The following is a 20,625-nucleotide window of genomic DNA, read 5'->3' as shown; positions in this document are numbered from 1 at the left end:
TTTATTTATTTTATTTTTGTTTTTGAGATGGAGTCTCACTCTGTGGCCAGGCTTGAGTGTAGTGGCGCGACTTGGCTCACTGCAACCTCCACCTCCTGGGTTCAAGCAATTCTCCCGCCTCAGCCTCCCGAGTAGCTGAGATTACAGGAATGCGCCACCACGCCTGGCTAACTTTGTATTTTTAGTAGAGATGGGGTTTCACCAAATTGGCCAGACTGGTCTCGAACTCCTGACCTCGTGATCCACCCGCCTCGGCCTCCCAAAGTGCTGGGATTACAGGCGTGGGCCACTGCGTCTGGCCCTAAGCTTATCTTTTTTAAAATGCAAGTGGATCATTGTCATTCTCAGTCACTCTCCATTGTCCACGGGGATCACTTGGCTCCTCCATGTATCGTGCATGTCTCATAAAAACATGACCAGACAAAATTCCAGTCTGCAACCCTGCTTCTCCCCATTGTGTATCTTTTGCCCAAGCTACCTTAAACTTCATATGGTTCCACAATGTTCCTTTTCATGATTGTGAACCTGTGCTCTGTTATCCTCTCCTTGCAGAATGTTCATAATGTGTCTGGGTTGCATGAAGATGGAAATGAAAGCCCTTCAAGATGAGAAGTACTGTACTTTACAATGATAATTCATGTTATTGTACAAGTTTTAATCATTTCAAAATCTTAGCACAGATATACAATGACAATTAAATTTTTCCTAGTCTGTATCTGCAGGACTATTCAGGAATTGTTCAGTGCATCATTTAGCCTGCAAGAATTAAAGAATCTTGTGAAATGAATGGTTTTAAAACTGAATAACTTTGGCAAAATAGAAAATTTAAATAGATTTCTCCCTCATCTCTCTTGGAAATTTCATCTAATTGCATATAATTTGATATTATAAATTTCAATATATGAAAATTACATTCTGAAGTAATTTAATTACTTAAGAATGGTGTAATAATACTGTAATATAAATTTTTTACACTTGTCTCATTTCAAATGGCCTAGAGCCATTCAATAAACATTTCCATAGTCGAAATAAGTAGAGAGCAGTTCCTCTTCAGACTTCAAAGCAAGACCCAGAAAGTGAAGAGGATTCTAACTACCAATACAGGGTTATATGTTAGCCAGAAATTGGGTTTCTGAAGCCAGTTCCACTAAAGTTTGGTGGTAAGTAAATGGAGTCAGAGATGATAATAAAGCTTTAAAGTAATACATTTATTGAGCACCTACTATGTGCCAGGCACTTTCTCATTTGACGCCCCCCCCCAACCAAACAATATAAAAACATACATATTTATCTATTTTTTTAATGTGGAAAAAATGAGAGTAAGAAAAGAGAAAGGACTCTTCCACTAACAAACTGCCCAAAGGCAGCCGAGCAAGAACTCATCCATCATTCACACCCATTCATGGAATGCCTTTCAGTGCTCCTGGTTCAGTACTAGGAGCCTGGAATGCAAATGAGAACACCAGAGTCTCTACTCTCCAAGGGCTAATGTCTACTAGATTGAAACTCAGGTCTGCCTGACTCCTTTTCACTGCAACACACTGAATAAGGCATGTCAAGTTGTAAAACGTGATATACCTGTTGCTGTTATGTTTATAACTATTATAATCTTTTCCTCTCACATCAGCCCTGCTAATAATCCTAATCACTATAACTTTCTGTATCATTTTATGTAAAAGAGAAAAGAAGAAAATAGGTGAAAAGAAGATAGGTTATTCTTACCATTGGGCCTTTACACCTGGATACCTCGCCTAAAGGCCCCTTTGGTATGTTAGCACCTTAGCAAAAGGGAGCTTTAGTCTGCAATACCTGTGCCCAGAGTATATCTTATTTACAGTTGGCCTATTTGCCATTGACATTTTTGCTCACAGATTTGGTTTTCGTAATTCTCTAGACTTTGCTTGTGGATTTTTGGATTGAGTCTCGACTCTGTGATACAGTCTCTGATTTTGATGTAAAGTGCATTCCTGGATAATAGACCACCTCCTCCATTTCTAAACCCATGATGTGTTACAGAGGGAGGAGAGGAAAAGAGAAGAGGGCAGGGGGAGACCATTCTTGCTGCAGGCTTCAGGAAGATCGGAAACATGGTTGTCTTGTTTCTGCCAAATTCCAGTTCCTAGCATGACATCTGGAATCCAGTAGGGTTCTTAATGATGTGTCGAGAGACTAGGAAGAGCAAGGAGAACCATGGAGAGTTCCTATGATTACGGAGTACTTTTCATCTTCTCAGAGGAAATACAATGAAAAGCCCATAAAAAGTATTAAAAGAGAAAAAGGATTGTCTGGTTTGACGTTAATCCACACCATCTAGACTTGGATCTGCTCCTGTATCTGGTACCTATGACTTCTTTTATTATGAGAGAAATCAATTATTATCAAGTATGTGAAGAGTTCTTCATCTATACTTGAAGAGGAATATGGACCTAGAGTGCAAAAAAGAAGATGTTGAATAGCTTCCCAGTGGAGAGGCTGTGAAGCCCTAGAACATTTTACAGAGAAAACTCTGTAAGATTAGCACCTCATCTGTTTGACAGTTTAGCAGAGTAGTCCTGTCTGGAGGAAACAGCAGAGATGAGCTTGTTTCCCATTCCTTCCAACTCTGCAACCTATTGATTTTGAATCATTCATCCCAGTGTGAATAATTCACAAAGAAGAAAAATTCCACCAGAAGAGTTTCAGTACTTTGGCCTTTAATAATGCTCAAGACTTTTCTTGGAAAGGTGGAAAATTCAAATAAAAAGGTCTTACTTGCAAAAAGTTAGAGCTATGTCATGTGAAAATTGGCTCCAATCCTGAGGAAGGCCAAGTTGGACACATTGAAACAAAAGGTCTGCAACGTGGCCATGTCTTCCACACACTTGTCATTTATTGGGTTTTACTCAAATGTGTTCACTAACTGACTAGAAGAGGCTTTCACAGAAGAATCACACTTTATCTCTGCCTCCAGATACAGGCATTGCAGCCTCGGCCTCCCAAAGTGCTGGGATTATAGGCGTGAGCCACCGCGCCTGGCCAGATTTGTTTTTCAAGAATAACCTACTCAGCTCTGAGATGTCAACTTAGACTGTGCTTTCGATCTTTTTTTCAATGTCTCAGTCCTGGCCCATTTAAAAAAAAATTCTTTCTCAAAAACCTCATTTATTTTCTTTTAGGACATTGTCTCATTTGAGATTATAGAATGATTAATGTGAATGAGGTACCCACTTTTACTAGGCCATAAGCTTCCTGAGGGCAGGACCACGTCTGGTCTTGCTCACTATCCCATTTTAAGGTGAAGCAGTTTAGCATGGAGATGCTTGATAGACATTTCATAAAACAGAGAAATTTACATAACTACATGTTATTTAAATGTAACCTAGGGAAAAGAGTTGAAGCAAGAGTCATCCAAAAAATATAAATCATGGCCGGGCAGGGTGGTTCACGCCTGTAATCCCAGCACTTTGGGAGGTCAAGGCGGGCGGATAACGAGGTCAGGACCATCCTGGCCAACATGGTAAAACCTCGTCTCTACTAAAAACACAAAAATTAGCTGGGTGTGGTGGTGGGTGCCTGTAATCCCAGCTACTCGGGAGGCTGAGGCAGGAGTATAGCTTGAGCCAGGGAGTCGGAGGTTGCAGTGAGCTGAGATCACGCCACCGCACTCCAGCCTGGTGACAGAGCGAGACTCTGTCTCAAAAACAACAACAACAACAAAATATATATATATATGTGTGTGTGTGTATATATATGTGTGTGTGTGTGTATATATATATAATATGTGTGTGTATATATATCATAAACATAAGATGGTCAATGGTGGAAGAACCAAAAAAGAAAAAAAAAAATGGAAAGGAGAGGAGGGGAGATAAGGAAAAATGAAATGAGTGTGACCACCATTCAGTTAACTGGGATTAAGGTAAAACAGTTTAGGACTTTGGAGAAGCTAATTATATCAGAGCTTATTAGGAAAATGTTCCTCCATTATGGGTTTGGCTTAACTGTTGCTGCAAGAGAGTTAAGACTCAAAACAAATGGCTTTGATAGCTGAACAGCCAAGCTTTCTGTGAGCAAATCTGCCCGGGGGAGGGAAAAAGATTTTTGCAATTTTAAAATAGATTTCTATTTAGCTAACAGAAGCTACATCCAGAACGTGCTGTGATTATCAGTATTATTATTTCCGATTTTTTGAATGGATGCTAAGGGCTACCAATTAAAATGAACTTCCAAAATCTCTTGAACCTCATGTGTTCATTGGAAATTCATTTCCCCTTCCCACTGTTTCACTCTTGTATTTCATAATGGTACTATTTTTTCTCCCAGATTGCACATAGAGACCACACATATATTTTCTATTAGTGTGTAAAGCTACTGAAAATCTCATGAGAAAAATAGGCAACATTGCCACAATTTTACAGGATGAGGCAAGTGTCCTATAACAACTACAAAGAGGTAAACACTTCTAAAAAGCCACTCTGAGGTGACGTGGGCAGGAAATGTGGGTGGAGGTCAGAGAAGAGAGCTCTTTGGGGCAGAAATAATAGAACCCGAGAGAGTTAGGGAACATTTTATAAGAGAGGAGATTCTGAGTGCGGGTGGGCAGAGCTGATTGTGGTATGACCACAAAAGCACCTTGAAGGACTGGAGGAGGTAGGGGAACATGCAAAATTGAAAATTGAACTCATTCATTTTTTTTTTTTTTTCCTCTGAAGCTGTCTGCTTCAGGAATAAACTCAAACACATACATTTTGGGGCATCATAAAATGTATCCCTCTTTTCCAGCCATATGGGAAAAGAATGAAAAAGGGATAATGTAAAAATGCAGTTTGAAAGGTCTTTCAATTCCAATGTGCCTGAAGGTCTTTTTTGTTTGTTTTTGTTTTCTGGCATTAAAGAAACATTGAATCTCATTGATTGCTCGCAATGTTAAACTGAGGGAAAGCTCTTTGTCATTCTTCTGTGTAAAGAAGGTAAAATTAGAGTGATGTCAATAAGTCTGTGCCAAATATTGTATCTATAATCATAAAACATTTCTTCACTGACTAGTAGATCAAATACTATTGTTTCATTTATTATGTGTGCATATATACTTATATATATATACGCATATAATTATATATTTTCTTCCTTGTTTCACATTAGACAACATCAAACCCTTTATTGAAGAAAGAAGAAAATTCAGTATGTCCTAGAACGGCTTGAAGCTAACATTAGTAGATTGTTGTTATAGAAAAACCTAGTGACTATGTAGGCATTTTCTGTATTTTGCAGAATAAAATTAATATGTTGTATTAATCAAAATATTTTAATAGATTGCTTGTAAAGCTACACATATCAAAAAAATTATCTTTTAGTTACTTTTGCTGAGTCTGAATATATGTCACCCAAGGAAAATATTTTTGTGCTTTTAATTTTCTTTCTAGAACTCATCCTCCCTAAAAAAAACGTAATGAGCCACTCTCTCATCTTGCTTTGCACTCCCGCTGAGTAGATGTGAGGGTGAACTTCAAAAAGCACTGCTTATGGCTCAGTTGCCAGGGCTGGCATATAGGACGAGAAGCTGAACTCATTTGAGTATAATATTTTATTTCCTGGAGTACATAAGAGAAATGTTCATGTAGAGAATAAATAGCATTTGTTGGCCCTTTGAAAAATATGTCATGCTAGAAGATTATAAACTGATGAGTAAAAAACAGTCACTTGGAGAGAGAAGACTTCAGGATAGGGAACACAAGCAATGATAGAACTTTTTTTCTTCGTAGATTCTCTTACTGCAAGGATGTGTAAGCGTTCTTTCAGGCATCCAAAAAACTAAGCCTTTTCACAGAACTATTGTCTCTCAGAACTTTCTATTAATTTCCAAAGACTGCAGTGCAAAAGCAGGTTTCTTTGCTTCTGTGGTCATTGGAGCAAATGTGTTTTAGAAGAAGCAGATTGAAACATTCTTGGTATATTTTCAACTACTTAGGGTTCAAATCCTTGGTAAGATCTGAACCCACCATGTTGTTTATTTCTATACTGTTTGGCCAAAGATATCATTACCAGACTATAGTTGAGTTGCTGAGCCTGAAGAGGCACGAGTGACTTCAATTAGACCCTGGGACCAGCCATTCAAAAACCACACATCTCTCAGTGCCTACAGTGATAGACAGAAGGGTACAATGTTAGAGAGACATACCAAATAATAATTATAATTATTTTAGTGTGGGCTGCTATATAACAAAATATCATAAACCGGGTGGCTTATAAACAACAGAAATTTATTTCCCACAGTTCTGAAAGCTGGGAAGCCCCAAATTAAGGAACTGGTAGATTTGGTGTCTGGTGAGGACCATTTTCTTGATGCATCTTCACATGCAGAAAGGATGTGGGAGCTCTCTGGAGTCTCTTTTATGAGAGCACTCATTGCATTTTGAGGATTCCATCCTAATGACCTAATCATCTACCAAAATCCCTACCTTCTAATACGATCACCTTGGGGTTAGGGTTTGAACATATGAATTTCAGGGGGAATGTTTATAGCAATCATAATAATAGATATAACAATTGCTTTAATGACAATAGCACATTTATTAAGTGCTTATTGAATGCCTGGTACTGTTTGCTTTTCTTTCTTTCTTTCTTTCTTTCTTTCTTTCTTTTTTTTTTTTAGACAGAGTTTCACTCTTGTTGCCCAAGCTGGAGTGCAATGGTGCAATCTTGGCTCACAACAACCTCCACCTCCTGGGTTCAAGCGATTCTCCCGCCTCAGCCTCCTGAGTAGCTGGGATTACAGGCACCCACCACCACACCTGGTTAATTTTTTGTATTTTCAGTGGAAACGGGGTTTTACCATGGTAACCAGGCTGGTCTCGAACTCCTGATCTTAGGTGATCCACCCATCTCGGCCTCCCAAAGCACTGGGATTACAGGTGTGAGCCACCGCGCCTGGCCATGCCTGGTACTGTTTCAAGTGCTTTGCAATATTGATTCAGATAATTTTCAAAACAACCCTATGAGTGAGGTATATTATCACTCCATTTTACAGATGAGGAAGTTGAGGCCCAGTGAGATTAAATAATTTGCTCACAATTGTTCAGCTAGAGAGGAATTTTAAGAAAGGCATTCATTCTGTCCAGCTGCTTAACCACTACACTAAATCGCCTAGACCTATGAGCTGCAGTAGTGTAACTGGAGAAGGAGTGCTGGGAGTGGCCGTAGAAGTGAGGAAAGGTTGCCTAGAGAACCTAATAGATAAGCTGAATTTATTTTTAAATTAAGATACAATTCACATAACATAAATTTTACTATTTTAAAATCCAGTGTTTTTTAGTATATTCACAAGGTTGTGCAATTATTACCACTAGCTAATTCTAGAACGTTTTTATCACACCAAAAAGAAACCCCATTCCCATTAGCAGTCACTTACTATTTCCTCTTTCCCTCAGTTCCTGACTAACAATCAACTTTCTCTCTTTATGGATTTTCCCACCCTGGATACTTCATATAAGTGGAATTCTAAAATATGTGGCATTTTGAGTTGGGCTATTTTTTTTTTTTTTTTTTTTTTTTTTTTGGTGTATTGTTTTCAAGATCCACCTCTGTGGAAGCATATATCACTATTCATTTTTTTTGGATGAAAATACCGTCTTTTGTTTATTCATTTATCAGTTAATGGACATTGTGGTTGTTTCCATTTTTTGGCTACTGTGAATAATAATGCTGCTATGAACATTTGTATACAAGTTTTGGTGGGAACATATATTTTCACTGTTCCTCAGGATATAACTAGGATCGAAATGTCAGGGTCATATGGTAACTCTACATTTAACATGTTTAGTAACTTCCGAAATGTTTTCAAAAAAGGCCACACCATTTTCCATTCTCACCAGCAGTAATAAGAGTTCCAATATGTTCACATCTTTACCCACACCAGTTGTTGTCCTCCTTTTTTATTATAGCCTTACCCATGAGTATAAAATGGTCTCTTGTGGCTTTGATTTTAATTTTCCTAATGACTAATGATTCTGAGCATCCTTACAGGTGCTTATTGGCCATTTGCATATCTTCTTTGGATAAATCTATTCAAATTTCTTTCCATTTTTAAAATTAGGTTATTTGAAACTTTTTATTGTTAAGATGTAACAGTTTTTTATATATTTTGGATACTAAATTCTTACCAGACGTATGATTTGCAAAAACATTCTCCCATCCTGTGGGTTGTCCTTTCACTTTCTTGATGGCGTCCTTTGAAGCACGAAAGTTTTATAGTTTTACGATGCTCAATGTATGTGTTTGTTTGATTGGTTGCTTGCTTACTTATGCTTTAGTTGTTAAATATAAAAAGCCTACTTGTTATGTTACAGGTGTGAGCCACTGCCCCCAGCCTATAAATGAATTTCTGTAAGTTTCATTTTTGAATTATTCATTGCAAGCACATAAAAATGCATGTATTTTTGCATATGGATCTTGTATCCTAAAACTTGCCGAATTCATTTATTTTTAATCTCTGATTTTTTTGTGTGTGTCTCACTTTCACCCAGACTGGAGTGCAGTGGCGCGATCTGGGCTCACTGCAAGCTCCGCCTCCTGGGTTCACGCCATTCTCCTGCCTCAGCTTCCAGAGTAGCTGGGACTACAGGCGCCCGCCACCACGCCTGGCTAATTTTTTGTATTTTTTTTTTTAGTAGAGACAGGGTTTCACCATGTTAGTCAGGATGGTCTCGATCTCCTGACCTCATGATCCACCCGCCTTGGCCTCCCAGAGTGCTGGGATTACAGGCATGAGCCATCATGCCCGGCCAGGATTTTCTACGTGCAAGGTCATGTCATCTGCAAATGAAAATAATTTTGCTTCTTCCTTTTTAATCTGGATATTTCTGAGTTTTAAAAACGTATCTGTTAATAGAACTTAACCTGAAGGATAAGCAGAGGAGTAATTCTAGTCAGAGTCCCAGAAATGTAAAATAATTTGCCTTCTTGTAACCAGACTAGTGCAAGATTATGAAGGCCTCACTTTGGGAAAATATATGGCAAATAATGAGGATTGCAAAGTAAACAAGGGCAAAATTAGAGAGGACCTTATCACTAAGCATAGTAGTACTAAGGAAGCATTGATGCATTGTGAACTGGATTAAAAAGTGATCAGATTATTGCTTCAGAAATTTCAGTATGGTATCCACATGGACAATTATTTGAAGGCAAAAATTCCTCCATAATGATTCCAAGTTTTCTGGTTTCTGCCACCTGGGGAATAATAGAGTCATTCAAAAATCTGTTTGATGGATTTATAAACTTGTTTATAAATTACTTGGAATAAAAAATGTTAGAATGTATTTTCTGGGTTTAAAATAGTGTGAATCCAATGAGTGAAGGCCATTTCTACACTGAGTTATTTATAACGGAGAAAAGGAATAGCCTGGGGAGTAAACCCCCAGTTAATCTCCACCAACCTAGGTCATCAAGGTGTCAGGAAGATGGCAGAACAATGCAATTTAGCCTCACTGCACTCGTCTTTTAAAATGAGTCATGGGGTCAGAAAATACTAAAGTTGCCAAAACCATTACCAGAAATTTACCTATCCTTTTCTCCTTTGTATATAATCTTTGAAAATTAATTTAACCCATCTCAAGCCACCAGACATGGTAAAATAAAGCCAATCTATTTCTATTCACACTTTATTAGGGTTCCTTCTATTATATAAAATTTGTAAGCATGGTTCTTAAATAATGAACCATGAAAACTGAACACTATGGACAAAGTAAATGCTGTAAGCAAACACAGTTTACATGACAGTAAACTGGGCACTTATTTAATAATATTCATGATGGTCGTCTTGCTACATTGTAATGTTGGTCATAAAATAAGGTCATTTCTGCACACAAGAGTAATTTGTAATTGTCAGAGTCAAGCAAGTTATGTCCTTGTTTAGTAAGAAGAAAGGGTAGCCCTGTAAGAAACTGACTGACAATTCTGCTAAAACAAACTAGATTTGTTTCACTTTTCTCTTAATCTGTCTGATGTAGCTTTCTCTTATGTTAGAAATATCCATTCCACTGGAGTATATTTTTTCTCTTTCTGGGTAAAAATCTTCAATGTGAGTTTGCCAGATTATTAAAGGTGAAGACATCTCTTTTTTTTTTAGTATGTGGGGATAAAAATCAAGTTCTTATGTTAAAGGAGGAGGAAAAGCTTCCGTTAATAACCAGGTCCAAAGGCTGCCTCTAGGAGCTATGTCACACTCAAAGGGGCATAAGCAGGGCTAGAGGATCAAGACAAAACCAAGGGTAACTACATCTTCAGTGCAATGCCATCAGATTGCTTTCCAAACACTAACAAGAGGGAAGTTTTATTGGAGATAATTATGTTGGAACAGAGTTTAACATGGGGATGGGTAACATTGGTAAGACATTGCACATTTCAGTGAATCAGAGGCTGCCGTGAAACTACTGAACTCCTGGACAAAAGGACCAGGGAGATGTTAGAATTTAGGAAAGGGAAAAAGAACTAAAAACTTTCTCTGATATTTCTGTTAGGCTCGTTCTGCTTCATTTCTTCTTTGAAACATTGATTATGATCACTATTCTTGCCATATTCAGCCCTATGTTTTACTTTCCCCATCCTGGAGTGGTGTTGAAGGAAACTAGGCAGAAGACAAAGGAAAAAGTGAACTAGGCACAGTGTGATAGATCTGTTGGGTAAAGATGCTTGAAAGGGCATAATTGTACTTGGCCATGTACTATTGACAAAGGTGTACGTTATTATTAAAAGTTTCCTCCCCTTCGTGTAACACACACACACACACACACACACACACAGACACACAAACGATCACACACAAAAATTCCCTATCTGTTTTTAAAAAAATAAGTCTTTTGGTGCTAGATTTACTACTCTAAAGTGAAGTGAGCCAGTAGGAAAACTCCAAGCTAATTTAAAATGAAGAAAATCATTATTATAGCAAAATATTAGAAGGAGATACACATCAGGTCTGGACCCCTCTGGTATTAAGTAAGAAAAACGTATCTATTAAGAATATTTTGGGGTTACAGTGATCGAAAAACTGCCTAGTGGCTGCTTAAACCTATAGGAATTTATTTTCCTCACTTAATGAGAAGACTAGAAATAAGTTTTGTTCACATTGATTTAGCAGCTCAGTAATATCAGTGCGGGCAGCTGTGGGAATCTTTTGGCCTTTCCCTTAAGGCTGTAAGATAAATGTAGTGGCTCAATTGCACCTACTCTCTAGAAAAGTAAGAGAGAAGGATGTACTAGTCATGACTGTCATTTTATCACAAAAGCACAAGCCTTCATCCATCCATGAAAACAAAAATGAAACAGACATTGGTAAGCATCTCATTGTATTTCTTCACCAGTCCTGAATAGAAAGAAGACAGGGAGGTGAGTATTAAGTTTTTTCAATCTTTATAGTGGAGGCAGGCATAAAAATATAAGGTTGGGATAGGTAGGTCTTAATGCATCCGAACTAATGTGTCCCAAACAACAGAATGACTGAGGGGAGAACGTGAGCATGCCTGTTTCTGTCATCGTGGACTCCAAGCTTCCTAATGGGAGCATTCATTGGCATGTGTTGGGGGATGATAGTCTGTTCTTTGTGTGGCCTTACATAAGCAATGCAGTCGAAAGTTGTGTGTATTATAAAATCTTAAGATGCTGAGGTAGTAGGCAAGAGAGATAATGCATAACCATTTTCATCATTACCTGGATGTTTAACGATGGGAAGTATGGTACAGAGTGACAAGGGCCATACATTTCTTGTATATAATATCATCCACTCTAATATGCTCTATGAAATAGCACCCTATGGAAAACAGTGAAGAAAGCAAAAAAAATACAAAAGTAAAATGACAAAAAAATTGAAAATTCCTGCGTTCCAAAGGCAACCACCAGTAACATTTTCATAGATGCTTTTCTAGTCTATTCAATAAGCAAACCATTTGTAGCCTACTTTTTAGCTTAGCAGCAGATCTAGAGCATATTAGGAGATTGATATTTATTCTTCTGTAACAGATTATGCAATGGCCACATAATCCTTCTATCATCTAAAGTTACTGTAATGAATTTGACCAATCTTTATTGGAGGACATGAGATTGTTTCCACTTGCCAATTGTCACAGTTTACTGTGGTTGAAGTTGTTATGCTCAATAATAACAATAAGTAATATTTACAAGCTATTTACTAAGCAATGAGCACTGAGTAAATAAAGCGCTTTTCATGAATTATGTCATTTAACCTCTCAAAGAACTAAATGAGACAAGTACTATTATTATCCTTGCTCTGCCTGTGAGGAAACTGAGCCTTAGCAGCACAAGTAATGTGCCCAAGCCATGCAACTCTATACTGAGTTCTACAAATAACAGCTATTACAATTAGGATCAACTCCGCATAGTAACAGGGATAACAGGGGAAACATCACTGAGTAGATGTCACTAGAACCTGGTCTCTGTTGCAAAATAATGCCTGACCTGTTGTCTTTTGAAAATGGCATATTAAAGCTTGCTCAATATGAATTTTATTCCATCTATTTTAGAGGACTTTTCACCAGCTTTACAATAAGTGGGTATTACAGGATGGCTTCAAGACATAAGGAAACAAATCCAAATGAATTTTCAGCGTAGTTCATAGTGTAAGATGAGTGTAATGACAATCGTTAGTATTTAAGCTATTAGACTTTCTAAAAGAATGATGAGGCCGGGCACAGTGGCGCACACCTATAATCCCACTTTGGGAGGCCAAGGTGGGCGGATCACAAGGTCAGGAGTTCGAGACCAGCCTGACCAACATGGTGAAACTCTGCCTCTACTGAAAAAATACAAAAATTAGCTGGGCGTGGTGGTGCGTACCTGTAATCCCACCTACTCAGGAGGCTGAGATAGGAGAATCACTTGAACCCAGGAGGCGGAGGTTGCAGTGAGCCGAGATGGCGCCATTGCACTCCAGTCTGGGCGATGGAGCGAGACTCCGTCTCCAAAAAAAAAAAAAAAAAAAAAAAGGAATGATGAGAGGCTCTGCAATAGAGATAGGAGAACAGCTACATGAAATGTGGTTAATTAGGTTAATATCTCAAATTGGTACACAGGGACATTACAATAATGTGCAGTATTCTGGCTCAGGAATCTCTTTTATCAGAAAAGATTGTTATGATTAAATGTCCATAAGGAATTAGCTAAAAAAAACTTGATGATTAATAATAGTTCAGTTGTTCAAGAAAATTTGATATGTGGGCGCCTGTAGTCCCAGCTACTCGGGAGGCTGAGGCAGGAGAATGGCACAAACCCAGCAGGCGGACCTTGCAGTGAGCCGAGATGGCACCACTGCACTCCAGCTTGGGTGACAGAGCAAGACTCCATTTCAAAAAAAAATAAATAAGTAAATTTAAATTTCTAACAAAAGCACAAAAAACAAAAACCAAAGTAAATAATCAGTCATATCTTGAAATTATCCAACTACCAATCTCTCTTAAATTCTCAGTGAATGTGTTTTTTAACAAATGATTTATTTCCTACCTGAAGTTGTCAACAGCAGTTTACTCAAAAAAAAACTATGTCTGTTATTGCCACTATGGTTACATATAATACCTCAATGATATTTTTAGTTTTGAATATGTTTTGATATTATTTTATTTGACTTTTTATAATCCCATGAGATAGGTAGATTATCTGTCTGCATTTTATAGAGATTTAAATTGATAGCTAATAACTGAACTGAAGTTGCAAATCTAGCAATTAACAGTAGCAGAGTTAGAGTTTCTAAATTTCTGGACAAAACTCTTACATTAGTATACATTAGTTGACCCCCCCAAAAAAACATATTAAGGGTCCTCTTAATTTCCAAAACACCATAATAAATTTCCTCAGTTCTAACCTGTGTTAACATTTAAAGCTCAGTTTCCATTATCATAAACTTCAAGGGTCAAGTTCTTTTTTGTGGTGCTGGAATTTTGTTATATTTGTGTGTCTTTTGAAATAAAGGGGTCACGACTTCTGAGGTAGCATCAGTTTCTTACCAAGGACTACACACATATCCTCTCATTAAGCCAAATATGTACTGTGTTTCTACTGTGTGGCAGAAACTGTTCTATATGCTGAAGATTCAACAATAAACACATTGGAAAAATCTGTTCTCATGGAGTTTCTAAAACTTAGTGCCCCCAACCTTACAAATCCTACTTATCTTTCACCTTTCTCTGTTGAATGGTTCCTTCCTCATTCTTTCCAGACACTCAGTCTAGAAACATTTAAATTATCCTTCTTCATTCCATATACCCATGAAGTCTCACTATGATATGCAATGGCAAGGATCTAAAGCTGGAATGGAAGGATATGTAGGTTTTCTATAGGTAAGAGAACAGATAGAAAAGTAGAGAGCATAAAGGCTGTATTGGCTCTAACGTGCAAAATATGTTTAGGAGGTGAAAAATAGCCCTATGTGAATTCAAGGATAGGGACATTTGAGGAGGTGGGTAAGGTCGAAATACTAAGTGCTATACAAAGGAATTTGGACTTTATCTGGAAGGCAAGGGGGAGCAAATGAAAGTTTCAACTGCTCTCTCTTGTATCTCTTATGTCTAGTGGAGTTCCTGGCAAGGCAGACATGGCAGAAACATGTGTTGCCTAAACTAGCGAAGGACTGTGGGCTTTTTTGTTAGAACTTGGCTTCAGACAGACTGCTCTCATGGAAGGGTAAGACACAGATGAATCTGCATAACCAGTTATAATACTATTGCAATAATTCAGTAAAGACGGGGTAAGGGACTGATAAGGGAGGGGGCACATGGATCTTCAGATGATGAGAAGAACTTCAGCGTGTTTCACTAGCCAACAGCTCAGCAGCAATGTTAAAAAGCAGCCCTGTCGGCACAGCTGATAGTAATTTGCCCCATCAAGAGTCAGCAGACATTTATTAAAATTCCCCTGTTGAGCGTCTGTGAGTCCACTCTGGTTCAGGAGGCTGCCCAACAAGAAAAAGAGGAAGAGAAAGAGAGAAAAAGAGAGAAAGAAAAGAAAGGAAGGAAGGAGAGAAGGAAGGAAGGGAGGGAGGGAAGGAGGAAGGAAGAAGAGGGGAAGGGGAAGGGGAAGAAGAAGAAGGGGAAATTGACCTGTTAGCAGTCCCTCAAAATTTGTATGTTGAAGTTCTAAACCCCAGTACCTCAGAATGCGACTATATTTGGCGATAGGGCCTTTAACGAGGTGGTGAACAAAATGTGAATTTAATTAAGCTTTAACTGTTTTTTTTTTTATTACACCTTGATTAGAAAATATTCAACTACTAGGCTGGGGATGGTGGCTCATAGTTGTAATCCCAGCTCTTTGGGAGGCCAAGGCGGGCGAATCACGAGGTCAGGAGTTTGAGACCAGCCCAGCCAATATAGTGAACCCCCATCTCTACTAAAAAAAAAAAAAGCCAGGCATGGTGGCACGTGTCTGTAGTCCCATGTTTGTAGTCTAGGTAAGGTGAGGCAGGAGAATCGCTTGAAACTGGGAGGCAGAGGTTGCAGTGAGCCGAGATTGTGCCACTGCACTCCAGCCTGGGCAGCAGAGCAGACTCCATCTCAAAAAAAAAAGAAAAAAGAAAGAAAGAAAACGTTCAACTACTTATGTAATATTAAATACCAATAATATTTTAAATTTTATGAAATTTATGCATGGGAACTCTTGATTCAAATTAGATTTTCTTTCAGTCTAAACCAATCTGTGAGGTTGTGATTTTACTCGTTAAAGTTAAAATAAGGTTATAAGGGTGAAACCCTAATTCGGTATGGCTGATTTCCTTATAAAAAGAGAAAAAGACACCAGGGAGGCACTAGCACAGAGAAAAAGGCATGTGAGGTCAGTAAGAAGGTGGTCATCAACATAAGACAAAAAGAGAGGCCTTGAAACTAACCAAACCTGCTGACAGCTTGATCTTGGATGTCCAGCCTCCAGAACTGTGAGATAAATTTCTGTTGTTTAAGCCACCTGTTCTGTGGTATTTTATTAGAGCAGCCCTAGCAACGTAACACACTTCCTATATGCAAAATGTCATTTCAGCAAGCAGAACGTTTTTCCTTTTAAGTTCTAGTAACATCATCTAATGTCCTGGAATTGGGCTGAAAAAAAAAAAATGCCTCTCTTAAACACTTTTTTCCAAAACTACTCTAGTCTTGATCCTATTCCTACTCCCATCCCTCATCCTCTTCCTCCTCCTCCTCCTCCTCCTCCTAAAAACACCTTCTGATTACCATCTCTTTACTGCTGCATCCTCAGATGACCAAGGATAAACATGAGTAAAATTGCTACCTCATAGATTGGTTTAGACAGAAAGGAAATCAAATTTGAATCCAGAGTTCTTGCACGAATTTGAAAAAATTTAAAGCATTATTGGTATTCAAGATTACATTATTAGTTGAACATTTTCTGATCAGGGTGTCAGAAAAAAACAGTTAAGGCTAAATTAAATTAGCATTTTGTTCAGGACTCTCCAATCAAGGATGCCAGATAAATTGATGAGTTCTTTCAATGCTGCGCATTAGTTAGACGTTTTGTATTACATTTAAAAATCAATAATAAAGTTGTTTTCTGCATATTTAAGCACCCATCTTTTTAAAAAAGAGAGATAATATGGAAATTACACTGTTTAATTATTTGTGTTCAGAAAATTACAGAAGGTTTCTGAATCTTCAATGCAAAATTGACAATTCCAAAATGAAAGTTTTGACTCCATGTAACTTTCCTAGGGTTTCAAATAGTATATAATTTTAAATTATTGTTACTATTATAAATCAATAACACCCCATAAAATCAATCACCGATTAAAAAAAAATTTCCCTGGATGCTTGCATCTCATCTCTGGATGACACCAGCTTGACCATAAGGGCACAGAGTTATTCTATTAGAGAAGGGTAACACATCAGTCACATAGAGAAATATAGAAAGTTCTCTAGTTAGTTAATTCCATTCTCCTTTCTCTTTTTGCTCTTAGGGCTAAAGAATGATGGAATTCTAACTGAGAGGAAAATTAGCTCAGTGGGTAAACGCCATTCTTTAAAACACTGCTTTTATAAATCTTTGGCAAACTGAGAGGAGCCCATCAAGTAAAGCCAGACACCACCTGCAGCAGTTGATCTAAAATTGATCATCTAAAAGAGTGGGGCAGCAAGGAGGGCTTCAGAGGAGGGAGGCGTGGATGACAGTCTACTCAAGTAACCAGCTCAGGCAATTAAAGGCATTGCTAGTTTGTCATTAATTTCTGTCGATGAAAAGAGTCAAACTCTGTAAAATATTTGAAGAGGTTTATTCTAAGTCAAATATGAGTGACCATGGCCCATGACACAGCCCTCAGGAGGTCCCGAGAACAGGTGCCCAAGGTGATTGAGGCGCAGCTTGGTTTTATACATTTTAGGGAGGCATGAGACATCAATCAAATACATTTAAGAAGTACATTGGTTTGGTTCAGAAAGGCAAGACACCTCCAAGTGGGGGCTTCCAGGCTATAGGTAAATTTAAACATTTTTTGATTGACAATTGGTTGAGTTTGTCTAAAGACCTGGGATCAATAGAAAGGAAATGTTTAGGTTAAGATAAAAGATTGTGGAGACCAAGGTTCTTTTGAAGTCTTATAGTGGCTACCCTGCCCCTGCTTTGAGTTGTCCTGCCTTTCTGAACCAAACCAACATATTTCTTAAATGTATCTGATTGATGTACCCTGTTTAAATATGCGGTAATATATGACCAAAGTGTCATATTTAAAAGTGTCAAAATAATGGTGCAAAATAAACATTTCTACAGAAAGACATAGGATTGCTGTTCAGTCGGAAAGAAAGAAGAGGAACTAAGGTACTTAAATTTCATTTTGCATTGTTAAATTCCTTGTATGCCTTTGACAGTCTGCAGTGTTTTCAGATCCTTACTCTCAGTCTGTCTTTTAAGAATTTGTTAGTTTTCTAAAGAATAATGATTCTGCATGATGAAACAGTATCCCGGTATTGGCCTCATGTATTTTTACCCTAGTGGTTTATGATATCTAATTTTAAACTGCAAATCACACATATAAGAAATTCTTCCCATATGAGAAACAATGGCACAATATTAACTTAAATAAGTCATCTCTGTGTAATACATTTTCATAAAGTATTTTCCATGTTTCTTGTTTCACTCAGAACAAAAGTTGGATCTTCATACTGCCACTACACATACCAGAGAGAACACAGCCATGTAATTTATTATTAGTTCTTTTCTTTAAGGTATTAGGCTGGGCTGGGCACAGTGGCTCACACCTGTAATCCCAGCACTTTGGAGGCCAAGGAGGGTGGGTCATCTGAGGTCAGGAGTTCGAGACCAGCCTGGCCAACATGGTGAAACCCTGTCTCTACTAAAAATACACAAATTAGCCAGGTGTGGTGGCAGATGCCTGTAACCCCAGCTACTTGGGAGGCTGGGGCAAGAGAATCGTGTGAACCCAGGAGGTGGTGGTTGCAGTGAGCCAAGATTGTGCCATTGCACTCTAGTCTGGGCAACAAGAGTGAAACTCCATCTCAAAAAATAGCAATAACAACAAAAACAAAATATTAGGCTGGTGCAATACCAATCACTTTTGCACCAACCTAATACCTTGCTCCATCACCAGGATGGTGCTGGAGGACTAAACTGGGCATGCCGTGGCTCCTTGTTTTCGGCTGACCCTCCTGTAATCAGCTCCTTTTTCTAGGATTCAATTCCCATAGTCTCCCTGTGGCTTCCAGCATCCCTGCACAGATTGCTCTTCCTCTGCCCCCCTTGTCTCCAGGACTCCTGGAAAAGAGAATTTATCTGAGCTTCTTTTCAGTTGTTCCACAGATTTTAAGAATAATTTTTGAAGTGTATCAACCCTAGAAGGGCCAGACTTGTATCCAAAAAAGGGAGAGTTCGAGTCACCCCATTACCTAATAATTTTGGCCTCTTAGAATATGAGTAGACATGAGTGATCTCTATGGTGAAAAGTCCAGAAAATGTGTCAAGGTTTCCTTGTGGGATAATTCACTGGAAGCTCATCATGACCTTGTACCACCGCAGAATTCCGTAGATCAAAGCTAACACAAAGCAGGTCTCTATGATAGCATTCAAACGAATGACTTAGTGAAAATCTAAAAGAAACACTTTAAAAGGTTTTTGTTTTTTGTTTTTTTTTTAATTTTTCCTTTCTTGGAAAGATAGAGTGAATCTCTGTTGCATGTCATACTTAAAGAATAAACATGACCGGGCTCAGTGGCTCACACCTGTAATCCCAGGACTTTGGGAGGCTGAGGCAGGTGGATCATGAGGTCAGGAGACAGAGACCATCCTGGCTAACATGGGCTAACACGGTGAAACCCTGTCTCTACTAAAAAATACAAAAAATTAGCCGGGCATGGTGGCGGGCCCCTGTAGTCCCAGCTACTCGGGAGGCTGAGACAGGAGAATGGCCTGAACCCGGGAGGTGGAGCTTGCAGTGAGCCGAGATCGCACCGCTGCACTCCCGACTGGGAGACAGAGCGAGACTCTGTCTCAAAAAAAAAAACCAGAATAAACATGACTGCAAACTCATTGTGTGCCCGCTCTGCGTACTCATTTCGTTTGACCTTTACAATAACCTCCTGAGTTTAGTATCCTTATTCTCATTTATAAATGAGGAACTGAAGCTTAAAGAGTTAAGAAGTGCTCCCAAGGCCACACAGTAAGTGGCAAAACCAGGATTCAGAGTCTATAACCTTAACCTATATCAGTATCACCGGTGCCATTAAAGTTGAATCTGATTATGTTTCGAGAAGATTCATAGATTGACACCTTATTCTTATGACAATGCCCTCTACTTATCCCTCATTCATAATGAATTAAGATTCCAAAAACAGAGGCATTCCAGATGACTCATATGACACGATGTAGATAATGCTTTTCACAATTTAATGTGCATATAAACCACCTGAGAATCTTATTAAATGCAAATTCTGATTCAGTAGCTCAAGAGTGAGTTAGAAGATTCTGTATTGCTAGCAAGCTACCGGGTGAGGTTGATGAGACCAGTAAGTACCAATGTCCTTATTCCATTTTAAATAACAAGGACATAGAGAAAAAGAGAAAACCAGTATGAGAAGACCTGAAAAAAAGAGTTTCAACTAAACAGCAATTGAGCCTTTAACATTTTCTGCTTCCTAAACTTTTTCATGCTTATCTCACAGGACTGTTTTCTTTTCATGATTAAATAGGATAGTGCTTTGTAAAGCACTCACAAAGAAAACAAAATGGCTTATGTTGCTATCATTGTTAACGCGAAGCTCAAACTTCTTCAGTTCAATGTCTCAAAGCCTACCTAGATTTCATAAATATTGTTGCTATAAATACATTTATCAGACAAATTGTCCTGCTCTGTTCTATGCACATGTGGTGCTGAGATTGTATTGAATTCAGTGTGTTTGCTCAACCAGAGAATAGATAGGATCCATAACTTTCCTTACCCAGGAGGTCATTTTCAAAAGCTTCCTATGAAATTTTAGCCTGAGAGTGCAATATTGCTTTCTCCGGATATCTTTTCTCAATTTTATATCCTTGGGTGCTTTTTTTTTTTCTTTTTATGACCTGTGAGTGTTTTAACAACACGGTTTTCTTCAACCGATAAAGTCTGTCGACAGTGCTGGGCTCCTTCCCCACTTTCCC

At 38.3% G+C, this 20,625-nt stretch overlaps 1 protein-coding gene across 10 annotated transcripts in view; it reads left to right on the top strand.

The window, feature by feature from the left end:
• The window catches only part of KCNIP4 (potassium voltage-gated channel interacting protein 4), a 1,214,918-nt gene that overhangs the window by 1,019,864 nt on the left and 174,429 nt on the right, over nucleotides 1-20,625 (top strand). The gene's annotated exons all lie outside the window — the stretch shown is intronic.

The sequence above is a fragment of the Macaca fascicularis genome, chromosome 5 (assembly GCF_037993035.2).
Source record: "Macaca fascicularis isolate 582-1 chromosome 5, T2T-MFA8v1.1".
NCBI lineage: Eukaryota > Metazoa > Chordata > Mammalia > Primates > Cercopithecidae > Macaca > Macaca fascicularis.
Note: the sequence above shows the minus strand (reverse complement) of the source record. Positions and strands in the feature narration are given on the sequence as shown.